A 23,856-nucleotide genomic window follows, 5' to 3' on the forward strand; every position below is an offset into this window, starting at 1 on the left:
AAGGTCTCAGTCATCCAGTCAGAGCAGCAAAACATCACCATGGTGGAGAACAATAGGACAGAGGGAAGATATGAAACAGAGAGATGAGGGGAGATAGTGGGGACCAGCTGGTTGGAAGTACATCCATTTCACCAGTAGCAAGCCCTGATTTCAGTTATTCTGGGTCTTACAGTATTTACCAGAAGGAATATTCGGTGGAGAGATGTGTTGTATTTCCAGCTGAGTGGATGTACATCCACAATAACAAAAAGCAGCCCTAAATGTCATAAACATATGAATAACCAAGTCTCAACACTGAATGCATACCTACATCCATGCTAATGGAGTAATGAAAGCCAGCTTTTTACTTTATGTTTTCTATATAAGATAAAGTGATCCAAATATTTTTGTGTCCCGTAATTCTTTCCAAAGCAGACATCTTAAACACTGCAATATAGGTGTTATTTGAGACTCAAGCTGGCCTAGTAGACAATTACAAGAATGCATAAGCCACATGCTAGGAAATAACAATATTGTAGCAACATAAAACATGTACAAATATATAATTACTTATGTTACGCAAACATGCTGCCACAAATGGCTTTTCAATTTCCTGGGTCACAAAAGAAGCATTTTCCACATAACAGTGTGACCAAAGATATGATAAACATAGTAAAAATTAATTGCTCAACCCTCTCCCAATGTAAATCATTAGCCATAATTATGTTATCATTTTCCTCCAGTTTCAAGAAACAGAGACAGCTCAGATAGACATGTCATTTTCTGATCTCATGTTTTTAAGGCTGGTTTTATCCCCATTATCCCTGATATTGCTTGGGGAAAAAACACTGAAACAGAAATTTTTCCTGAGATGCAGCAAGTTTGGTGTTTTATTTGCTACTTTAATACTTTAGATTCATGATTCTTGCATTTCCTTGAATGCCAGCTACTTCACCCCATGACAGTGGTTTTACATGCCCATTCAATGGGAGAAAAATGCTGGCTCAGGAGGACACAAAGGAGTACATAACCTCCCCAGGGTTTTCCATATGTGTTTGAGGTTGAGGGACTGCTGAATTTAAGAGGAACAGTTAATATCTGAAGTCAACTCCTGCTGCTAGCAGCACCTTGCAAAATAATTGTGTGCATGTTATTAAAGAGAGTTTGGACCAGGGAGCACCTACAGACATCACTGAGGTTGAGCTCTACTTGCTGGGGGATACCTGGGGACTGAAAATATCAGGTCTGAAAAGCAGGACGAAAGGGGGAGAGAAATGAGGAGCATGGTAGGTGGGGAAGGTAAATGAAATAGGAAGGTTCAGAGTGGCTGGACTGCTTTCCAGAATTATGCTGAATTTGATAAGCAGTTTGGAAGAAAAACAACAGGATGGGATTTTAAAGCACCAGACCCTTTCCCTTAGAGAGCTGCAAACTGAAGGTTTTTGGTTTTTCATTTTGAAAGGCGATATTTCATTTAGGAACAAGCATGATAAAAAGCCATGGTTACCAGAGTTAAAGAACATGAAAGCAAAAGGAAACCCTGGATTTTGGATTTAGAAAAAATTATTTCTCTCCTCCATTTATCACATTTTTTTGTTGTTGTTTTAGTCCAAACCTGCCACTCCCCGTCTTTTTTTGCCGGCTGTGATTTCCCAGTTGTCCACCAGCCACCCTCTCACTCAGCTCTCCGCGGCCTCTCAGCTGTGTTTAGCACAGTTTAGCTGTGGACATATCCACCCAGGAGGAGCAGCAGTCACAAGTCAGAGCGCCCAGCATGCTTCATGCCTAATGTCAGCTCTCTAAAAGCTAAATGTTTCGTGTGAGGTAGTTGTTCTCGGCACCTTCTACAGCTGCTGAGGACAATAAAGCTTCTCCAGGGTGTTTCCTCTTCCTTGTGCCTGACTGCAATGGGAGGACATGCCCATGTGTCCTTGTGGCCCGTGGAGGGAAGCTCCATGCCCTGCTGCAGGCAGAGGTCCTGGCAAGGCTACAGCTGGACATTGCCTCCTGGCCTGCGTGTGATCTGCTGAGGTGGCAGCAGGAAGGAGCTGCCTGGAGGGGAAAAAAATGGGGGAAAGTGAACTGTGTGGCTGATGGAGTTTTCCTTTACTCTTGGTGTTACTGGGCTTTTGGAGAAGTGCCTGAAGCTGGGTTTGCTGGTACAGCTTGGAGGCATTGGGTTGTCCCTGAGGAAGGCGGGTCAAGCAGGCGAGCCCAGAGCTGCCCTGGGGAGGAGATCTGGCATGAGCTGGAGGCTGTGAAGGAACATTAAGTATGAAACATTGGGTTTTTACTTCTAGTGTTCATTGCTCAATTTGCAATCCTTGCTCAAGATGAAAGCGGAAGTGGAATTCAAAATATTTAGACTCGCTGGGCACATTGTAGTCACAAAAAATTTAAAACCTTTTCACCAAGCAGACCACAATGGGCAGATAAGGGCAACTCTTCCCAAGAAGGATCTCAGGGGGATGGCAGAAGAGCTTTGAGCACACACTGTGGGAACTTCTGCCATCACATGCAACATCAGCACCAGTCATTCATCTTCTGGCTTCGGCACTGCCAGGCCGCAGGAACTGTGTTAAGGACCAGCCTGGCATTTGAAACCTTAACTCCTTCCCTGATCCCACAGCTGAATAATTCAGGTTGTTAATTTTCGTTGTGGAGCCCTGTAGCTATGAAAAACTGCAGCCTGGCAGTTCCTCTTCTCCAGCCTGGTAGTCCTGGGCTATGTTTTGCAGGAGCTAATGGGAAAAGCTGCCATGAGCACCTACCCCTTTGCTTTATTGCACTTGTGGGTGATTCTGAAGTGGAAATTTACTTTCTTCCAGTGAAAGAAGAAACCAACATAGAGACACATGAACTCTGTAGCCTTGTAATAATAATAAACTAATAAAATCCCCTTTCCTAAGTTTGCTATTCCACGTAGTCATGTCCAAGCGGTGCCTTGTGCAGGAAGCTGAGCAACACACAGTCTCCAGAAGTGTTTCCATGAAGATTTCAATCTGCGTAATCTAAGGAGCTTTCTTACAATAAACCATTGAAATAAACTCATCTGGTCCCATTCTTGTGTTTAGAGTGTTTCTTCCTTCACATGTGCCTGGGGTGTTATGCCAGGATCACCAGACACGCTGTTTGTTGTTTTGTGTCACAAGTCCGTCCTCGGCAGGACGGGCGCTCCTGAGACTTTCCGCCCGGCACTTCTACCTGCTCCAGGGACTGCTCATGTGTTTCCACACTCCCGAGATACATCTTTCAGCTAAAACCCAATCTGGCCAGCCAGGATTCCTGTTTGGATAGGAAGCTTGACAGATGGACCCCACTCTTGCCCTGTGAGGGTGGGATTTCACTGCTCTCAGCTTAGACACAGTTTAAGGCTGTTTGCACTTTGCCCCTCTGGTGTGGAGCTGGAGTTGCTGCTCTTGCTGGAGTCAGACTGGCCATGGCAAAAGACAAAGTGTTATATCTAGCATGTATCCTAGCAGGGACTGATGGGCAGGATGCTCAGGAATCCCTTTGGCTGTATCTCCGAAGGATGACTGAGACTGTAGCACCAGCATGGTCCCTGCCTTATACTCATGTTTGGGGGTGCTCAGAAACTCTCCTAAACTGTGCCCGAGCCATGGTGCTTAATGCGGTTGTGTCAGCTCCCTCCCCTTGCCAGAGGAGCTTGACATCAGCATTGTCTGGTGCAAGGAAAGTGCAGAGTTTGGGCATGAAGACCAGTTTGTCAGTGTGGGATTGAGATGCAATCTGGGGTGGTCTGGGAGTGCCCACTTTGCTCCATTAAGCAGGAACTCAGGGATTCCTGCCTGACAGTGAACTCAGGTCTGCAGTCCCTTGTGAGCAGGGTCTAAAATCTGATATCAGCCACCAGGAAGGCACAGGGGAGGGATGTGGGTGGGAAAGACCCACCTCCCCTTGGTACCCTGCCCCCTGGCAGCACAGAGAAGCAGGCAATGGGCTTAGCTGTGATTTAGCATCAGGATATGTGCCTCCAGAGACAGAGGAAATTCAGCAGTTCTCTGCTGCTACAGCTCTGATGGCATGTTATCCCTTCCAAAACTCCAAGAAAGTAAAACAAGAAAGACAAAAGTTTTGAATGAAATAAAACATTCCATTCAGATTCAGTCAATTTTGAAGGACTTTTTAATAAAAGAAAGAAAAAAGCAAAGAACATTTCATGAAAGTAATTCTCATCCAAAAAACAGTGTTTGACTTTAGCAAGAACAGAATTTCCCCTAACAGCAGCACTTTGGCCGTTTGGAGACAAGTTTGTGAAACATGTTGGTGATGTTGAATCTTCTTTTTGTTGTAAAAGACAAAGTTTTAAACTTTTAGATCTTTCTAAGTTAAAAACATAAAAAATTGGGTGAAAAAGTTCCCATTTCTTCTTTTCATGTCAAACAAACAGACTGTGTTTGCAGACTGCATGCCAGATCAGAGTCTTGACAGCATATCAGCTACTTCGGTCAAGTGTGAAGTCCTAACTGTGAGAGCAATAAATTCTCAAATCAAAACTACCCTTTCTGAGACTGAAAGAACTTTATTGCTAGAAAACGCTCACACGCTGATTTTCTTTCATAGCACTGTGATAAAGTCCTTGAGACAATGAGGTATTTATTCCAGGTTTCCTTGGTTTAATAAAACTTTCAATGCACAGACCTTATACGGATTGCAACACTGTTTATGTTAGGCAGAGGCAATAATGGACTTAGATAAGGTATGCTCCCCAAATAGGAATGATCTGTAGCATTCAGAGCCCCTGAGAAGGAATAGGGCTTGAATCATCGAACCCTGATATTAAAAGCAATAGCCTGGCTGTGGAAACATCAGGCCTGTTACCAAGCGGCACGTTTCAGATTTGAGGTAATGCTCCGCGTCCCCATTGTCCTGGCACGCTGGTGCTGCACCTCGCAGGCTCCCAGCTTTTGTTTCGCACAGGAAGATGACTGCATGGCTGTCCTTGCTCCAGGGCTCCTGCAGTTTAAAAAAAGCCTTCCCTTCGTGAATCACAATATACACTCACCAGCCAATTATGTTTGGCTTCCAAACTGTTTACTCTGTAGCTGATATATTCTCCCCCCCACCCCCCCGTGCCAGACTCTACCTCCACCCTCCTTTTTGTTCTTTTTAAGTAATAGTCAGGGGAAAGCAGGACAGCGTTTCCAAAATTTGGCTGTATAAAATGAACTTTTATTTTTTTTTCCAGCAGGTCCTGCATCATGCTGGACTGCCTGTTAGCACCAAACTCCAGTGCTGCTCAGGTTTGTCTAGCGTGGTGCCAAGCGCAAGGACAGCTTGCTCTCAGAGCAAATCTCTGGGAGCAGTTGTAACATTGCTAGTAGCATTTTGAGAGGAAGGCAGTGCAGGACCAATGAATGTGCAGTGAGCTTCAGCAGTTAAAACAACCAGTTTATGTTTGGAGCTGCACAGATTGATCTCTTAAAGAATCATTAAAATAGAGAAGTAAAAGACAAAATATTTGAGGGTGAAACAGAGTGTTTCTGCAGTGACTTTGTGCAAAACATCATACTTTTTGAATTATAAAGATACAGTGGCATGAAATTCCTAAGGGTATTTAAAAAATGGAAAGCCATTTTGAACCAAAAGTCTCAAATGGCTTGTTTAGAAAAGAATTAATTGGAGAGCTTCTTTTTTTCTAAATGCCTTTTGTAATACTCCCTCCTAAATGACTGTGACGAATTAACATGAGTTTGCAAAGCAGTTTGTGCACTCCAAACCTACATTTTTTTCTCTAAAAAGATGATTAAACCTATTTTATGGAATTCTGCATAAGAGCTTTGCCTTGTACAAGGAATGGATGAAATTTGTTATCAGCCTACTCTTGAAATGCTTCTGACTGACAGTCTTGCTCAGCCAGTTCAAGTCCCTTGCTCTGCAAAATGGTGCTGTCTCCTGGAAGCAGAGAGAGGTGTTGCTGTGTCAGGAATGACCCTGTTGGTCCCCTGTAATACCCTCACCATCCACTGCCCCCTGCCCATCTTGTGACTGAGCATGTTGCCTCCATACACAGGGAAATCTCCAAAATTGACTTCTTCAGGTCAGGGTCGCAGCTATGGTGATTTGTCAGCTACAGGAGGTACCTGGCCATCCCTGTCCTGTGGTTGCAAAGGGAGTCCTTGGACCTGCAAGGATGTGTCTCCATGCACAACCAGGCTGGCTGGAAGACGCTGGAGGAAATGAAGGATGCTTTAAACCCACCAGCAATGAGAGTTGTGAGATTCAGCCTGCATAGCCCTGTAGCAACAGCAGCTGGTCCTGAGCCATCCCAGAGAGATCAATGGACCACTCCTCTGTGCAATATCAAGTCTGCAGGAGCAGCACCTCAGCTAATGTGTTTGCTGTGTGGCTTTGCAGTGGAAAAAAAATCAGAAAATAGGACTGTGTGGTCAAAATAGAGCAGAAAAAAGCAAGGAGGAAAGGAAAGGGAGAAGGACAGACTGGAGTTCAGGGAGGGACTTGGTCCCACTTTCAGGAGAATATGGTTTTAAATGGGAAGCACTCCTTCTGTGCTGGGCCAATTTTCTTCATCAGAGACCAGTGCAGTAGTAACTCTCCCAAAGGGGCTCCTTTTTCATGGGAGCTTTGCCTGAATACAAGTGGGCTGCAGGCCCAGGCTGGTACCCTGTAGGTACCACTGCACCTCAGGGGTTTGGGCATCCCTGCCAGGGCTTCACAGTGACCAGATGATCACCCTCACAGCTCTACAGCCCAGCCTTCTGCTGTAAGAAATGTGGGGCCTGAAGGTTGTCTTCACACTGGGGAGCTGTAGCTTGGATTTTACAGCTGTTTCAGCACTGAGACCCTGCAAGGTACTGCTTAGTAATAAGGAGATTGACCTTTTACAACCCTAGATGAGAGTTAGGGCTAGATCAGGTTTTGACTGTGACTCTATAGATTCAGTGGAGGCTGTGCTCACTCTGAGCTGAGTGCTAATGCTGCCAAAATCAGGGCAACATTTCCTCTTGTCTTTTAATGGGGTCCAGATCTTCTTGGTTTGCTGTGGTGTTTGTAGCACATCTGTTTCCAGGCTGGCTTGTTCTTTTTTTTTTTTTCAAGCTAGGATGTGAATTGATCACTAGTTAAATGTGCCTGGAGGGACAGAATTCTTGGAACACAAGTTTCTGGGTGGTAAAGTCCTTACTTGGCTCTGGCCCCCCAGCTCCTCAGGTGGACAGTCTGGACAAAGCAGGCAAAAGAGTTGGCAACATGCTTTCTGTAATTATTTTCCAGTGAAAGACATTTTTTGCCTTCTGTTAAGAAAATGAAAAGTGGGGCTTGTTATTATTTGTCATAAATACTTTGGCCATATTGCCGCCTTTTTCAGAGATAATTTTGAACTGTCCCAGAAAGCTATCAGGCTGCATCCCAGCTGGTTCCTTTTTCTGGTGTCTTCCAGAGTCATGCTGGTCCCCCAGGGACCTCTCTGTTGGCCTTCTTCTCTGTGACCTTCCACCAGGGCAGTGCCTGCTGTGCTGCCTCACAGCCACCTCGCCGTGGGAGATGTGCAAAGATGCTCTGCTCCATCTCCCAGGAGGCACTGCAGCAGCAGAACACATGCAAATGATCGTTTCTGCTGGAAAAGAGAAAAATAAAAAAAAAAGGAAGGAAAATCTTTCCATTCAATTTTGGTTTTTTATTTGCTTTTGACTGAAAGCCAAACTTTTCCAAAGAAAGTATACAGTTTTTGTGAAAACTCTCTATTAATTGCAAGTCATGTTTTCAGCAAAACCTCAGTATCAACAGTTTTGTGTCTGTTCTACTTTAGGCCTTTCATAGGAGAAGACCTCTAAAGACCATATACTGTTTTCTGGTGGGAAAATCTGTGAAAAATTGAGCAATTGTCAAGTTTCAGTGATTATCTGCACTTGTGACTGCCCTGTGAAATAGCACTGGATCCAAAGCGAATCCAACGGCTTTATGTTTGTGGGCCAAACAGACCAGTTTCCTATTTATCTAAAAAGACTCTCTCATCCTCCCAGTAATCTGTTAATTAACCGCTGATAAATGGTGGGTTTAATCCTGGGTGGGGGAGTGGGGGTTTTAATCCCACCACTGTCTGGTGCTGCCCCTGGGGGCTGCACAGCTATACAGCTGCTCTGGCACCGCATGTGCTGGTCCTGTATGGCTGTGGGTGATGGCAGGGAGAACACAGCTTTACTGTAAGTCCAGCCCTTACTGCTCAAAAAGTTGCCTGTTTTTCAGCAGTGCATGTCCAGATGAGAGGCGTATTTGCCCAATTCAATTAAAGCCTATTTTTTCCTGGTGACAAGCATCTAAATCACTCTGGAACGCACCAGACATCCCGATGCTGGCGTCACCAGTTCCCAAGGCTTGGCTCCACCTGGTCACCCAAAGCCTGAGCTTGGGATCTCCCACTGCATGTCTGGACAATACCCAGCCTTGATGACCTGACTGGTGCCAGACCTGGAGCCTCTGCTTACTTCCCGCTGGGAGCTCTCCCAATAAAACCCTTACTCACTCGGGAGTTTAAAACCTCTCATCGAACTACCTTTGTCTGCAGCTGAGACCGGGGTTCCTGCATTTGTGCTGACCTTGTTCCTGTCTCCTGCCTGTCCCTGAGCTGCCTGTCTCTGTCGGTTTCCTTCTCTTCCGGAGGGCTGGGCACAGGACCATGCACACTGCGCCTGCCTTGTCCCCTGGTGCCCTCCCAGACTGGAGATGTGCCGAGGGGCTGCTCCGCACCACCGCCCTGCGCGGGTCCTGCCAGGCCTAGTGTGGCAGCGTCCCCCAGGGTGCTGCTGGTTTGTACATAGAGGACAGAAGAATAGATGGTGCAAGCCCAGCTAAACAATAGGATTTTTCCTGTGCCTGCTTTTCCCTGAGAACTGCTCTCTCAGTGGGTTAAGCCTGGTCCTATACAACTTCATTTGAGAGATGGCAGGCTTGAGTCCCCTTCAGGTACAGAGTGACACTCCTGTTGCCCCTTTTGCTTGCTTGAAAGGCTTTTGAGGGATGATGACTGTTTTCTTCCTGTTCCTCCCCCTCACTGGCAGCACCATCATTGTGGGCACAAGCCAAAGTAAAAGCTGCTGGAGTGGAAAGCTGGCAGCTGCAGGGATTTGTATGCAGAGGGGCTGCACGTGCATCTCAGTGGGGATTTTCCTGCCATACATACTGGCCTTGAAGCATTTGCTTTGCCTGTTGACTTCAGAAGAGATGCTTTCCAACAGTGTCTGTAACACTTGAAGGTCATGTTTCCATCTGGGTTTATTACCTTCTCTTTCCCTTTCCTCTTTTCCCCTTTACCTCTCTCCATTTTAAATCTATGGAAAGAAAGAGGCTCAAAATCTCTGGAAAGCAGGTCTTCAAAGCTCCCTCCTCTGGAGGAACTGTGGATCTGTGCCCTTTGCTGAAGCCCCATTTCTGCAGCTCCTGCTCCACCAGCGTGTGTGACCAGCAGCAGGGTCGTGACTTTAGCACAGCATGTACAATGAGATGCCCTGAGAGGCTTTAAAGGCATCGTTTCAGTCTTGGCTTTGTGATCTAGGACAAATTTCAGCCTAAGCTGCCAGTGATGCTCTACTTCACCAAATGTTCATGCTCTGTGTCTGGAATATTTTCGGGGCTGCTTGGTATTAAACACATTTAATTTCACTTTAGCAAATGAACTGATGTCACTACAGTCTTTACCCCATAATGAGTTTTGTTCTACTTTTTTCTTCCTGTGACTGTTTTAAGTATACATAGAGTCTGTGTGTGGTTGGATCTGTATTGGGCAGCTGGGGAAAAAAGAGGGTTTTACAGTCAGGAAAGCTGGCCAAGAAATGAATACTACCTGAAGATTGCATGGTAGTTACAAAAAGTAATTTTTCAATTCAAAATTATCTGCCTTTTCTTAAGAAAAAACATGACATATCAGAGATATACCAGTGATTATTTGTCCAATCAAAAGTGCTTGGATTTTGGAAAGCAAATGCAGATTATGCAATGAAACGTACAGCAATCGCACAATTAGCAGCCATCCACAGTATGAAACGTGCCTGTGTGAAGCATTCATTAAGTCTGCTGTAATCATGATCTGATTGGAATTGGGTCAGGCAAACAAAAAGGGCTAATTTTGGGTAAAGAAATAATTTTCTGTGAGTAATTAGGATATGTATTCATGGGTAAAGCATTTCACAAATGTTAGCTGCTGTGTAAACATACTCATAATTGTTATTAATGGAGTAAGGAAATATTTTGACAGACAGCAGTCAAGATTAACTTTTCCAAGCCACAGTGTTTTCTGTAGAGAAATATGAATATGGAGGGACTATCGGTACATACATACAGAGAAGGCAGGTGGTGTTTTAGCCAGCTGAAGTGATATCAGGAAGGCTGCAGTTTTCTTCTTTCTCCCATGTACATTTGCAATCCCAGTGGGACCACAGCAGGCAAAGCCTTGCCCCTCCTTTCCCCTGTGGCTGCAGAGAGGAGCACGGCAAGAGGCTGCTGGGATGTCTGCAGTTGGACAGCCTGTGCCTGGCCTGACTGGCAGCGTTCCTGCCCCTGCCAAAATCGGGTGGCTGGTCCTGGGATGTGCTACTGCTCTGCCTGGCCTCCTGCTTCCAGCCTGGACACTGCTGGGCTGCCACCCCTGCCTGCTCCCGTGGGAAAGGGAGTGGGATTTTGGCATTTGCCAGCACTGATATTTTGAGGAAAGCACATGCTTTCTTAGGAGGTGTACTATTTTTGGTCAGTAAACTGGAAGCCCTCAAAATATCTGCCCCAAATTTTTCCATGTCAGATCTGATAGGTGCTTCTTTTTCCTTTTCTGAGGACATGAAAGCATGAGAAGGCTTCAGAAACTTTATTTTGTCTTCCACAAAGACTCTTGAGTTGCTTTTTAACTTCTTTAGTGCAAAATCAGTTTTTCCTCTGCAAGAAGAAATTATTTTTTTCATAACATCCCGAGTCTAGCAGAGAAGCTGACTCTTGGAAGATGTGCTGCTAAAAAAGAGAAGGAAGGAGGAAAGCTACAAAGAAATCTCTGCCCTACTGTATCTTACTAAAACCAAAGACACTACATGCAGGGCTCCTGCTAGAATGGGTATGAGAGCTGTAATATTCATTTCACCAAGATGGGGCCATGATTTTCTTCTTGGGCTGATTTCCCTCTGCTGGCAGTGCAGAGGAGAGCGGGTGTGTGGCCTCAGGCACTGCAGCATCTCTCCCCAGCAGCTGCCATGGAGTGCATAGTGACTGGTCCCACTGGTACAAGTGCTGGTAGCAGGGAGTGTGGGTGGAGGACACACCTCACTGCCCCTTCTCACCATATGGAGGGGAGACAGAGGTTTTCACATCCCCAGTCAGACACAAAGAGCTCGCAAGGATAAAAAGTGTTTCATGCAGAGGCATTTCTTTAATGTTCTGGGGACTCAAACTGCACAATCTTAAAAATGTCCAGCAATGTAACACCTTGTTTGCATTTTCAAAAGCAAACACATGAGTTTGAAATACTGCCTATCATAAGTACAGTTCTAAAAACATCCATGGTTTCAACTGAGAATGAAATTTCCTTATGATTTGAAAGATATTTCAAATCTTGAAGCTGGGGGAAACGAGAATATTCCTTTTTCTCCTTCTCCTCTTTCTCCTTTGCCCCCTTTCATTTTTCTTCTTTTCTTTTTCCTCCTACTTTCATTTCCTTTCTTTTTACAGAAACAATTTGCCTAAATCACTGAGGATTCCTATAATGCTCCTCTGACTTAAATTTCCATCTCCATTAGAACAAGAAACCCATTGCTGGAGATGGGTTGCATGCTGCAAGGTGATACAAGAAGGAGTGACAGCAAATTTATGAGGTCCCACCTTATAAATTTGTGTGAAAGGCAAGACATGGGTTTGAGGGTGCATCTGTATGTCTAAAGTTCAATCTGTGATAAAACTGCAAAAGCCCCATTTCCTATGTTAGCACAAGAGCCCTCTAAACCACAGAGTCAATGGAAAAGTGCTGAGGTTAAAACCACTTTAAAGAGATTTTTAATGGCCATATAAGCCAACCAGGGATTGTGAGACTCTTACTAGGGCGCTGAGAGAAGGAACCACCTTATCTCCTCACTGTGGTGACCTTCTGATAAAGTCCAGCTGCCATGAATGAGAAGCCACAAAATATTTATATATCTAAAATGGAAAATTCCACAGTCCTTGATAAAACAGGGTGGCCAGTAGGAGTCTGGCTCAGATGGAGCATTCTTCATCATTCTACTTCAGCTGATGAGGGAGGTTTTTTAAACAACAGCAGCAATGCTTTTGGAGTGGGACAGAACTCACCTAGATTTAGCCACCTAAATGCACCTTATCTCAACACCTTGATGCTCTGTATGGCCAGCTGATACAACATGGCCAGCATGCCATTGGAGGTGGGATGAAAATTCCCATGGAGGTGCCTTTTACCCTCTGATTTTAGATGCTCAGAACAGAGTGCTGAACTTTCACATGGGTGGAGTATAAACAGCTTAGAGTGACTCAGCTGCCTGATCAGGGTGGGTCCAAGCAAATCATCAGCTATCACCTTCACTGGGTTAAGCAGATCCCAGATGAAGGTTTACTTAAGAAAAAATTGAAAATGAAATTGGATCTAGGGGCTGCATTACTTCATTGGGTCTTAGAAAACCTGTATTCCTCTCCTATGATGCCTTCCCACCTTACAAAGAGTCAGAAAAATCCTACAGGCCTCTAACCTTCAGGTAGCAGCTTGTGTCTGATGGGTGCAAAGCACCACCTAAGAACTAAAGGTCAGTTACAAAGAAAATATTCACCTCCAAGCTGAGCCCCTGAGCCAGAACAGCTTGCCCTTCTAGAAAGCAAGCAATGTGTGGCACAGACAGTGATTAAGTACCAGCTTTTCATGGAGATCAGCCACATTTTTCCTTCTAGTTTTCATTTTTCAGAGAGGAGCTGCAGCCTCATCTCTTGCACTGCAGAGGTGATGGTCCTCAGTGCAGCCCCTTGCCTTTGCCTGCCCTGGCTCTGGGCTGGCCGCAGGCAGGGGAGCCCTGAGCTCACATAGTTGTTGGCTTCATGGGATTTACCCTGTGAGCTGGAGCTCAGGGTCTTGGCTTGGAGCTTGCTCACATCCTGCTGGGCAAGATTTGCTCTGCAGACCACCCGATTTTTAATATTCGCCTGGGGATTCAACTCAGATCAGAGCAAATCTTGGCTTGGAATCCACCCACCCATAAATCCTCTAGGCTTTTAGAGCTGCCATAGTTTCACAGAGGGTGCCCATGCAGCACTCCCCTTGTCTGGCAGAGGGCAAAACTGCAGCACCTCATGGAACAAACCTCTCCCTTACTATACCAATGTGTTTTTTTGCTGGATGGTCCACCTGGCTTGCTCGCCTTGGCTCCAACCTGCCATGAGAGCACAGAGTGTTGCATGGGAGGGTGGTTCCTATTAACCAGCTTTAACAACTTCTGCTATAAAGGCAGGCTGACAGCTGTTGGAGAAGCCTCTGCTCTTGCCCCCCTCCCCTCCCCTGTGGGCTAGCTGCTTGCTGTGAGGAGCCAGACTTGTTCTATTAAAAGTGTTTTCCTGGACAGAGGGAAGTTCTCATGCACTCTACCCCGGCCACCCCTGACCCGCACTGGCTCCAATGTGAGCAGTCTTTCATTCAGCACACTCGGTGATAGGAAGCAGACCTGAGCCAGACCTGCCCACGCTCACTCCAAAATGAATGAGAACACTGAGTGTGTTTGGGGCAGGCAGAGGTGGTCTCAGTCCCAGGGCTGCATGGGGAGAGCCACCACTCTCGCTCCTTGGGGCATCATGACACTTTAGGTACTTTTTGATGAGCATCTCTGGGCTAGTGTGCAAGTTGCAGCCTCAGAAAGCCTCTTCAGCTGCCTGCCAACTCTTGGAAATGGCAGTAGTGTTAGCAGGTGAGTTGAAGGTGGAGTTTTCCAAGGCCTTAGGGACAGAAATTTAAAGGGTTTGCAAAAGTCTGAATTTGGCTCCCTAGGTGAGAACATGTCCTGCTGTGGGCTGCACAAATGCTGCCTCTCTTGCCCTTCAGCAAGCTCGTCCCTGTGTATTGACACCCACAGCAGCACAGGGATGTGTTAAATGCAGCTGTATGGCTGACACCTGAGGTGTTTCCCCGGCTCTGGTGAAGGGTGGTGGCCCCAGAGGAGAGCATTAAGCTGATGCGTTCACCACTTCTGCAGAGCTCACATGTTACAAGGTGCTTGGTAGAAACAATTTTGTCACAAAAACCCCACTGGGACTTTTTGAAACAAGACATCAGAAGAAAACATCTGCCTATGCTATTTTAAACAGGAGGATTTGGGAGTATCTATAGCTCTAAGCTTCAGTTAATAAAGAAAAATTTTCAAATGTTGGGTCCCACTCCAGCAAGAAATTAAGAAACCTCCCATTTAAGACCAGAAAAATAGTGTGTCAAAGTGGCAAAAAAAAAAATTAAAAAAAAATCTGAAGTGTATGAATCATTTACGAGGCAACGCTGGACAGGCCACATGGCAGTTAAACTGAGCCAGGTACAAGCCAATGCTATCCCAGGATGGAAAAGAGTTTCAGAAACTGGCACCACCGGTGTGCCTGCTTAGGTGAGATGCCAGCACATTCATCACACTCCCTCTGGGTCCCATCACCACAACAAAATCAGGAGGTGACATTCAAGTGTACAAGTTATGTCCCCAGTAGCGTGTCTTTACAGAGCCAGTGAGGCATAATTTTAGTAGGAAAAATGTAGGCATAAGAGGAGAATGCTTCAGCAAGCATCTCTCAGCAGGCGGGTGAGCAGCAAATCTTCTATCAGGAGGCAGTGGTTGGAGTGCAGGGCAAGGTGCCAGGAGCTTGTGAGGTCTCACAACAGAGGAGAATGAAATTATTTTCCCCATGCCACAGACCACTGTAGCAGTGAGCAATCACTTCATTTCCCTGCATCTTTTCACAGTGAGGTAGAAAGATTTGCTAGTTCTGAAGCCAAAATATTTTGATAGTAAAATGTATAGTAGTATCACATAATTTTGACAGCATCTGGATTCTGGGAGTTGTTTTTCAGAGTGCCTTACAAAAGGCAGACTCAGTTTCTTCCCAGGGAAAGCTGTTATCAGGGAAACACCCCTCCGATGAATTTCCTGTGCAAGGATATATCTTGAGAAATGGATTTAATTTTCCCGTTGTTTGTGACATCTAATTTAGAAAGAGAAGGAGAATTTTCCATCTGCGAGTATTTAGATGTTCCTTCACATGAACAAAGCCCACTGGCCCATTTCCAAAATTGCCCTCTGATTTGGATCCCTGGTGCGGGTACCACATTGAAGGGGTTTGTTGGAACTCCTCACAAGTTATCTTGCATTGATCCTCACTTGGAAGGGGAGCCAGGCAGCAGTTTTAACCCAGTTAATAATCAGTGCACCAGGTGATTAAGGAACTTGACCAAGGTTGTATGGTGAGTCTGTGGCAGAGCAGAGGTTGATATTGAAGATTCAGGTTACTGTCCTAATTTCTGGTTATCTTTCCTTCTTCATACCCTCAGTCATTGCTACCTTTTCCTCCCATATAATAATGACCGGATTAATTTGTCAGATAAATATCCACTCAAGTAACAGCTAATCTTGAGTGACAAGTCCAGGATGTGACACTTATCCCATAAAGAGTTTATGGGTAAAATTCCTTGGAAATTCTGCATTCTCTTCATTCCTACAAGAGTACTAAAGACCCTTCTCCTTCAAAGGACAGCAACATCTACCCAGTTTGTCTGAGGTTAAAAATGTGAATCCCAGGGCACTTGTATATAGATTTTTGTGCATCCCCTGAATGAAGAATGGTGCACCATGTACTCAATAGTTTTATTCATCATATCAAGTGAATATCTGACAGTCTAAGTGAATTCCTACCCATTAGCTAAGAACACAGTTACTCCTGCAGTGTTTTATAAACTTCTTCTGGCAATGGTACAAAATGCAGAGAAGTTATCGAAGCACATTCCCTGCAGCTGTTGTAATCTTTACAAACTGATATCTTATTTCACCAGGGGAATAAAAACAATGATATTCACAATAATAACAACGATGACAATGATGACATAGTTATTGCATTTTCATCAGAGGATCTCTAAGCACTTTATAAACTACAGATAAGTTTCAAAAGAAATAATCCTGCAGGACATATAAGTATTATACTGTATTTTGCATGGTCCTACTAGGCTACAGAAAAGATAGAACAAATCCTAACTTACAGACTGCCTTAACTTTACCTTTTATTCTAATAATGTTTTCAAAAATGGTAATATTCCCCTTCCCCTGATACTTTTCAGAATTAGAATTGCCATCCTGAAATATTTTGAAATATTGGAAGATAAGTCAAAAAACAAGAGAATATGTGGGAAACATCCTCAAACCTTTTTATGTTTTTTATAACATATCTGCTTCAAAGTGTGAAAAATGAGAAATTCGTTACTTTAAAAACACTGCTAAAATGTTAAATAAAAGCAACAAAGTGCTTGAACCCACTTGTGGGCAGCTTTTTTTTATACAGAAAACACTCTTATTTAGAACTATTGGAAAGTTTGTATTTTTACAAAATCCTGGAGATGATTTGTCTTTACACCATTTACTTCAGCCAAAATTATCTGCTAAAACAAACAAAAATAAGTAGTTCATAAGTAATTCCCCTCACCCCCAAATACTTGGATTTTTTTTTTTTTTTTGTACTCTGTATTTAAATTATTAGATAGGGTAATATTTCTCATATTGACATGTATCTGTCCAGGTTTTTTTCCTTTACTGTTCTTTTAAGCACTGATCATGCAATGATGTACTTATTCAATTACGTACTATACTAACCCAAGACATGCTATTCAAATTGAGTATTCATGAATACATCTTGCAGTATATGCAAGATTACCTGTAGAATCCAGATTATTGATTTTCTCTGGTTCATTTAGATATTCCATACATTATGAGAGAATTAAAAACCAATCAACCAACCAACCACCCACCAAACCTCTAACCCTTCAAAACATGAAAAAGTATTTGCAAAGAAAGAGATTCTCCTTCCCCCACCACCCCAACCATTCTAATAAAAAGTAGCAACTGCTATAAAGCCATAGACAGTAAGTGAGCCTGGCCAAATGAAACTAATAGTTATGTATTTCCCTTTAAATGACTTGTCCAAGGTCACACTGCAAATCAATGGCAGATTTGATAATTTAACCCAAGAGTCCTGGAACCCAATATCCTGCTCTCACCACTAGAAAATCACTGTACGACTGACTTCCAATCTGGGAACGATACACAATGTAAAGAGAAAAACTGTAGATGTTTCAGGTTTTTTTTCCTGCATATTGCTGGTTTATATAGAATTCCTTTTTTATTTGGTCTAGGATAGAAAATACTTGGACACATCTTTTGTAAAAATGTCTTAAAATGTTGTCAGAAGCTGCTGGGTCATCAGTTAAAAATGACATCTGGGGCTGCTGTAAGAACTACTGATGTTGTGTGTGCTGCCTTTCCTTGCTTGAAGAGTAATTCATGTGGCCAAGCTGATAAATATTCAAGTAGTAACAGAAACTGGAAAATTACTGTTTTTTTTTTTCCACTGAGGAAACTTCTTAAACATTTTTTTCCCGTCTGTTTGCAATATCTTGGCATTGATGTAAATCTATATCAGACTAGATGTAGATTTATATCCATTTTTTCAAAGTTGAGCTGAGGGACCGTCACCTCCTTCCACACTACCAAGGCTGGTTGGAGACATGGTGCTGAACTTTCCACATGTCTGCAAACTCCAAAACCCAGTCCATGGGCTTCTGCTTAGGTCCCTCCTCTAGATGTATGCTGCAAGGTCATCATCAGCTTTCCTGCCATCTCTGCTCTTGCAAAAGCCTCCTACAGCAGGTGTTCCTTGAGTCCACTTGCCTAGAGCACACTAACTAATTTTTCATTCCTGACCTCAAGCAACAAAAGCTTTTCCCTGCCCTTCAGAGAGTACATGTTCATGAAATAATTATTAGAATAGATTTTATTGTCAGGTAGGAAGAGGCTCCACTCAATTCTCCTAACTCAGGGTCCCCAACAGCCCTAGCCAGTAACAAGGTTATGAGGACTATTTGAAGAGACCAGTTAGGAACTGGTAGCCTGGTACTGGGCTTGAATGGTGCAGATCTGTGGGGTCTCTCTTCTGATCCTCCCTCCCAAGGTGGCCAAGCTCTGAGGGTCACTCTATCTGCAGATGAGAAAGAGCTGTCTGTCACTTTGGTGCTTTTCCCCACATCACTGGCACCAGACAGCCCTAAGCCTCACACCTGTGAGGTACTGGTGAACTAGGTCAGTGTTATCACTGTCTCACAACCAAAGGGAAATTCTGCCTTCTCTTTTTGGATACTCTCCCTTTAACACAGTCTCAGGGGAAGGAGTTATTTGGCCTCCTGAGATACTCTGGTGCAGTAAATCATCACAGCCAGATGGAGAACACCTGAAAGGAGTAGGTGGTGGGGTACCAATGACACTGACAAATTGACATCATGTGTGCTCCTGAAGGGTAGGCACCCAGGTTCTGCAGAAATTCTTGTTGAATTGGCAGTGAAAGCAGAGTCTAACTACACATAGAAACAGGGTGACAGTAATCTAGGAAGGTCAGGTAATCCTGTGCCTTAGGAGGAACAAGAGTGTTTTCCTGGCCTCTCCAGGTGATGCAAGAGAGGCAGTATGATGCTCATGGTTTGAAAGAATGCAACAAGGAGCCGTGAACGACCATACTTCTCCAAAAGGATTACTTATTGTGCATGCTTACCTTGAGACACCTTGTGCTGGCCTGATTTTAGGTAGGCTACTCTGAATACTGTCTCACTGGAGCTATTAACAACTAATGTAGCCCTGAGGCAGAATCTGAAGCAGGTACAGTACAGCTGAAGAGCCACAACTAGCTCATGCAGATCATATCAAGCAGATGTTGTCTGCTAGTGTTGGGTTTTCCATATATTCCATGGAAATTTCCCATTGCTTGTTCTATATGAGCCAACATCACTGATTTCTTCAAGACAAGTTTTCCCCCAACAAGCAAGGGTGGGTAGCTCTCTGGTCTGCTGGGTCATGAGTCAGCAGTAAACCATCAGAGGAAGAGATCTCTGGGCCATTTACTGTTATATATTGTCTTCAGTGCTTGCCACTGCCTGGTGGCAAGCCAAATCTTGCTCTTGGATGTGTGTAAGTTAATTTTTGAAGGCAGAATGGCCACAGAAGTCTTAAAGGAAGCTGAGAGCAAAAGGTTGGAGATAAAGACCTGTCCAAACCCCAGTATTCAGAATCAGGACCTTGCTCTCCTTTTAAACTGCTTTTCCAAAAAACAAACAACAACAAACCAACCAACAAAATCCGCCCATACCACACAAAACTGCTGGGAGTCAACAAAATTACACCTGTGTAGAAATCCTCTCTGGGAATGGAAGATCAGATGCCTGGGTCAAAATTCACAGCTTCACAGTTTGGGGTTCTTTGATCTGGGCTGTTGGAACAGCCCAGGCTAAGACACTGTGATCTTCATCTTTGCCTCATGGGCACCTAGAGCTGAAATTGTCTTCTTGTTTGAAATAAAAATCATAAAGTACAGCGGAAAACTCTGAAACTTAGACACATAGCCCCTGCATGTGTTCTTGAACATGCTATGCATTACAAAAAGAAACACCATGGGCAGCTCTCCTCCGATTGCAATGTGTTCAGCTTGTGTCAAGTGTGCAGAACAGCTCACCCCAGAAATGCACTATTTAAACTTCACCAGAAGAATAACATCAAGGACAAATTAGCTGAAGTTTCTTTAGTTGGGGCCTTCCGTGATATCAGTAGGAGACATCACCCAATAAGAGGCTGCTTCACAATCTAATCCTGCATTTCTTTTTATCATGTGCCTAGGTGATGCTTGGAGAACATGAATCTGTTAGCAGGCAATTTACTTGCGCCTTTCCAGGTCCATCTGCAAGCTTCTCTTTTTCACTGTGAATTATCGCAACATCAAAAATGCCACCTGCTCCTCCTTGGAAAAAAGCCAGCATAGAGTAAGCAGCCAGCAAAGCTGTCTGTGATACATCAATCTTTCTTGTAGCAATGGTGTCCTAAAATACATGAAAATTGGGAGATGAATACTTGAAAGTGGGATGTGAGCCCCTCAGTCCTGCTTTGGGAATGTCTTTCCTTAATTGCTTGTAATTACACCACATTTTGCATCACAAGAGATGAAAAGCCTGCCCACACCCCTGACACACTTCTCTGCTGTAATGAATTTGGAAAGCAATGACCAGACAGTCTGTGAAATCTGGAAATTACTCCAGAGGTAAGAAAAATTTAATCAAGGATGGTGAGGATACACATGGACTGCTAATAACATGAGATTTTTAATGTCTGAGGTTCACACATGCTCACCTCACCTCAGCAACACCATTTGGCTGGCTTTTGTGAAAAAAAGAAATTAAAAAAATAAAACAAAAAACACCCACAAAACAAACAAAAAACCACCAACAACAAAAACCCCAAACAAACAACAAAATGCACAAAAAACCCCCACCAAAACAAACATCCAACAAAGAAATCTTCCTTCAGGTTGTATAATTTCTCAGACCCAGATGTAGGCACACACTATATTCACAACCAAGTAGTAATCTTACTGAAAAGGTTTGACGAAAATTTCGAACCTTAATTACAGGGGAGAGCTTTTAAAGCTAATATCTTTGAAATTAAACATTTCATGTTGCTATTTCAATAAACTTCAGATTCCAGCAACTGCTCAGGCTCAATGCTTGCAGTATGGTGTGCCATTAGCTTATCTTGCACATATTTTTATTTTCACTTTGATGCAAAATCATGTTTATAAAAGAAAGAGGAAAAAAGACTGCTTTGGTCAGACATTGTGTTCCAGCAGGGTGTTATGCTGGAGCTGTAGTGAAAGGTGATTGTTGCTGTTTATTTAATAACAGAAACCAAACTTCAACCATAGATTTAGATAAATTACAGCTCTTAGCTTTAAGATTTATTGTTTTTAGGGGAAAAAAAAGAGTTTTTCCCAGGCTTATTTTTGTCCCTGACACTGCTTTTTTTTTAAAAAAATGTATCTTTGGAGAAAAGACTTCTTTTACTCATCCTTTGGGATGCACATGAGTTTTGCTGAGCACCATCTTCCAGATGAGCTGGATCCCAGGAATAATGGGCTCCCTAGAGCCCATTTACCTCCTAGAGTGAGATCTGCCCTAGTATAGTTCCAGACTAGGCATCTCAGGTCTGGACAGGTCTCTACTCATCCGGCTCTAACAAGCAATCCTCTGTGTACTGAAAGATCACAATGCTCTGGTAGAAATGGTGCCAACAACACATAACCTAATCTGGTTAACTGGTGTAAACATCTTGCTTCATGCAACAGATGAGCCAGTCTCTCTGCCATAAGCACCTCACTGTGGTGCAACCAGAATTTTAATTGTAGCTTTTTTTTTTTTTTTTTTTTTTTTTTAAATCTTTTCCCTTCACACAAACAGCAACCACTATATAGATCTAACTACAAAAGGAGGGCTTGCTATGACATCCCCTGGGCCACCGGATAGGACACACAGTAGAGAACTAGCTCCTAAGCTGAGGAGCTCTTACAAAGAAAACCCTGTTTAACTCCTTTTAGCCTAGAGTACTATTTGCTGTTAAAAAATTAGAATAATCTCTTATAACAGAGCAATAGTAATGCAGCCTACCTGAAGAAGAGAAACTCCATCAGAAAAGCACAGCCAACACCCAAAACCCTGAAGGGCTTACTCCCTAAGCAATTTATGTTTCTCTCCTTTCACCCTCCTGTTATAAGGCCAATGGCAAAGTCTTCTCTTTTTTACAGCTGAGCCCAATTAGCTTCATAAATAGTTCAGCTGGCACAAATCAGCAATGCTGTAGTAGAGAGCTGCTGATTTACCCTGGCCCTGAGAATTACTACTCCTTAGGACTAGGTAAGTTGTGTTTTAAGGAGTAGGTGTGGGGTCTTTTTCCTTTTATTTATTATTATTATTATTTTTTTAATAGGGTTGGGAAGCTCTTTTTATAACAAATCAGTCCTTCTACTTCAACTGGAAATTCTTTTTGTCACTGTTTCTGCTATTGTGAAACCAACATATCAGGGTTTTCTTGTTAGTATTTTTTTGAGAGTGTCCTTTCTTCAAAGGTTTCTGGAAAGCTGTGTAAGAAAAGTTTGGACAAAGTGAATGCTGTAAAGCAGAGGAGCTGTCCTTTACGGCTGGATCCTGCTTTCTCTGTGCTAATTAATGTAGAATTGGAATGAATGTGGATGCTAAAGTACAAGAAAAAGAGCTGAGTGACCTCAAACCCAGACAATATCACGCTAATTATTTTGCATAAATCAGCATGAGAAACTTTGGCATGCTCTGTTCAGTCAACAGGAATAATTTGTTACAGTATAGGAAAGAAAATGTTGGCCAAATTGGACCCCTCATTTGCACAGGAGTGAATTCATTGATTAAATACAGTTGGGTCTGGTTGTGCACGAACTGAATTGGAAATGTTGTTCATAACTCTGCAGTCATTATTGCTAAAACAAAGTGCATCCTTCAAAATGCAAGCTGTGGGATGCTTCACTAAGTGGTTATGCCTCATACAAAATTAAAAGCTCTCAAGAGCAGGCTGGAGACTTTGTGACAGTAGAATCTTCACAAAGGAGTACAGCTTTTTGTGCCTCTAGTCACAGAGGGAGTACTGAGTAAGTAGTTTTTCTTGGGGACTCTGACTCTTCTCCACTAAGATGCCCACAAAGTACTGAGCAAAACATATAATGTAAAACAGCCACCCAAAACATAGGACCCCCCCGGTATGTTATAAGCAGAGAAGAGATTCAGGCACCTTTTCCCATGTATTGCTCTTTTACAAGGGCACACAAATCCTGCTTCCCTGAGCGCAAGCGGAATCGCACCACTGGAGGTGATGTCTCTGTGTGTAGCCTCTGGACCTCTGGTAAGGTCCTCAGTGAAAAGCCCATCTCTCCTCTTCAGACAATATCTCAGTATCTGGGTGAACTTTGAGCCAGAAGTAACTTTTTGGTCAGCATTTTTTGTTTCTTGTTTCTCATCCATCCAGACCTTCTTTCCAGAAAAACAAAAAATTATATTCACAGCTTTATGGTTTAGAGCAACCAAGGAGCCATCCAGTTTCTGTCTCCTTTGCCCTAATAAGGAGAAACATATAAATCTAGCGTTAGTGAAGGTCAGTCAGCATACCCCCTAAATGTCACATCTCTTTGCTCTCTTACTTTTGCAGAACAGGGGAGGGAACAGAAGCACGGGGCCAAGGCAGTGTTTCATGGTCAAAAATCTAGTATTTACTCATTGTGAAATGAACAAATATTTGCACCCATCAGCATTTTAGCCTCAAATTATTTCATTTTGGAATCCAAAATTGTGGAGAGAGTACTCTGACTCTGCTGATGTACTCCAGTTTGTGTAACTCTTCCCCCGGCTGCAGATTGTTATGTTGGTAGCTTTTATCCTCACCAGCTGATCTTTTTCCCAGTCTCATGTTGATTTATTTGTCTTCGTTGGGATTCTGATAACATTTCACCAATAAATTAGTTTTAAATTAAACTTTCTGTTGTGTCTTTTATGTTGGGCCCAGTGCATGTGCTGGAAAGGAAATTTCATTTCAGAGATACTTTATTCTTCTTTTTATCACCCTCTTCAGCTACGGACTCTCCAGCCACTACATTTATTTTACTTTGGGTGAAAGTTGTAAAAACACTGCATAAATTATGAATAAAAATTTGCTGCTAGTGAAGGGGAGCAATTGCAAAATACATCTTAAATTGACACAAGCCAGGAGCAGTTGTACATGAAACTGAGGGTGCAGCCTGGCAAGAGAA

This window comes from Columba livia, chromosome 6, assembly GCF_036013475.1.
Source record: "Columba livia isolate bColLiv1 breed racing homer chromosome 6, bColLiv1.pat.W.v2, whole genome shotgun sequence".
NCBI classification, from domain to species: Eukaryota; Metazoa; Chordata; class Aves; order Columbiformes; family Columbidae; genus Columba; species Columba livia.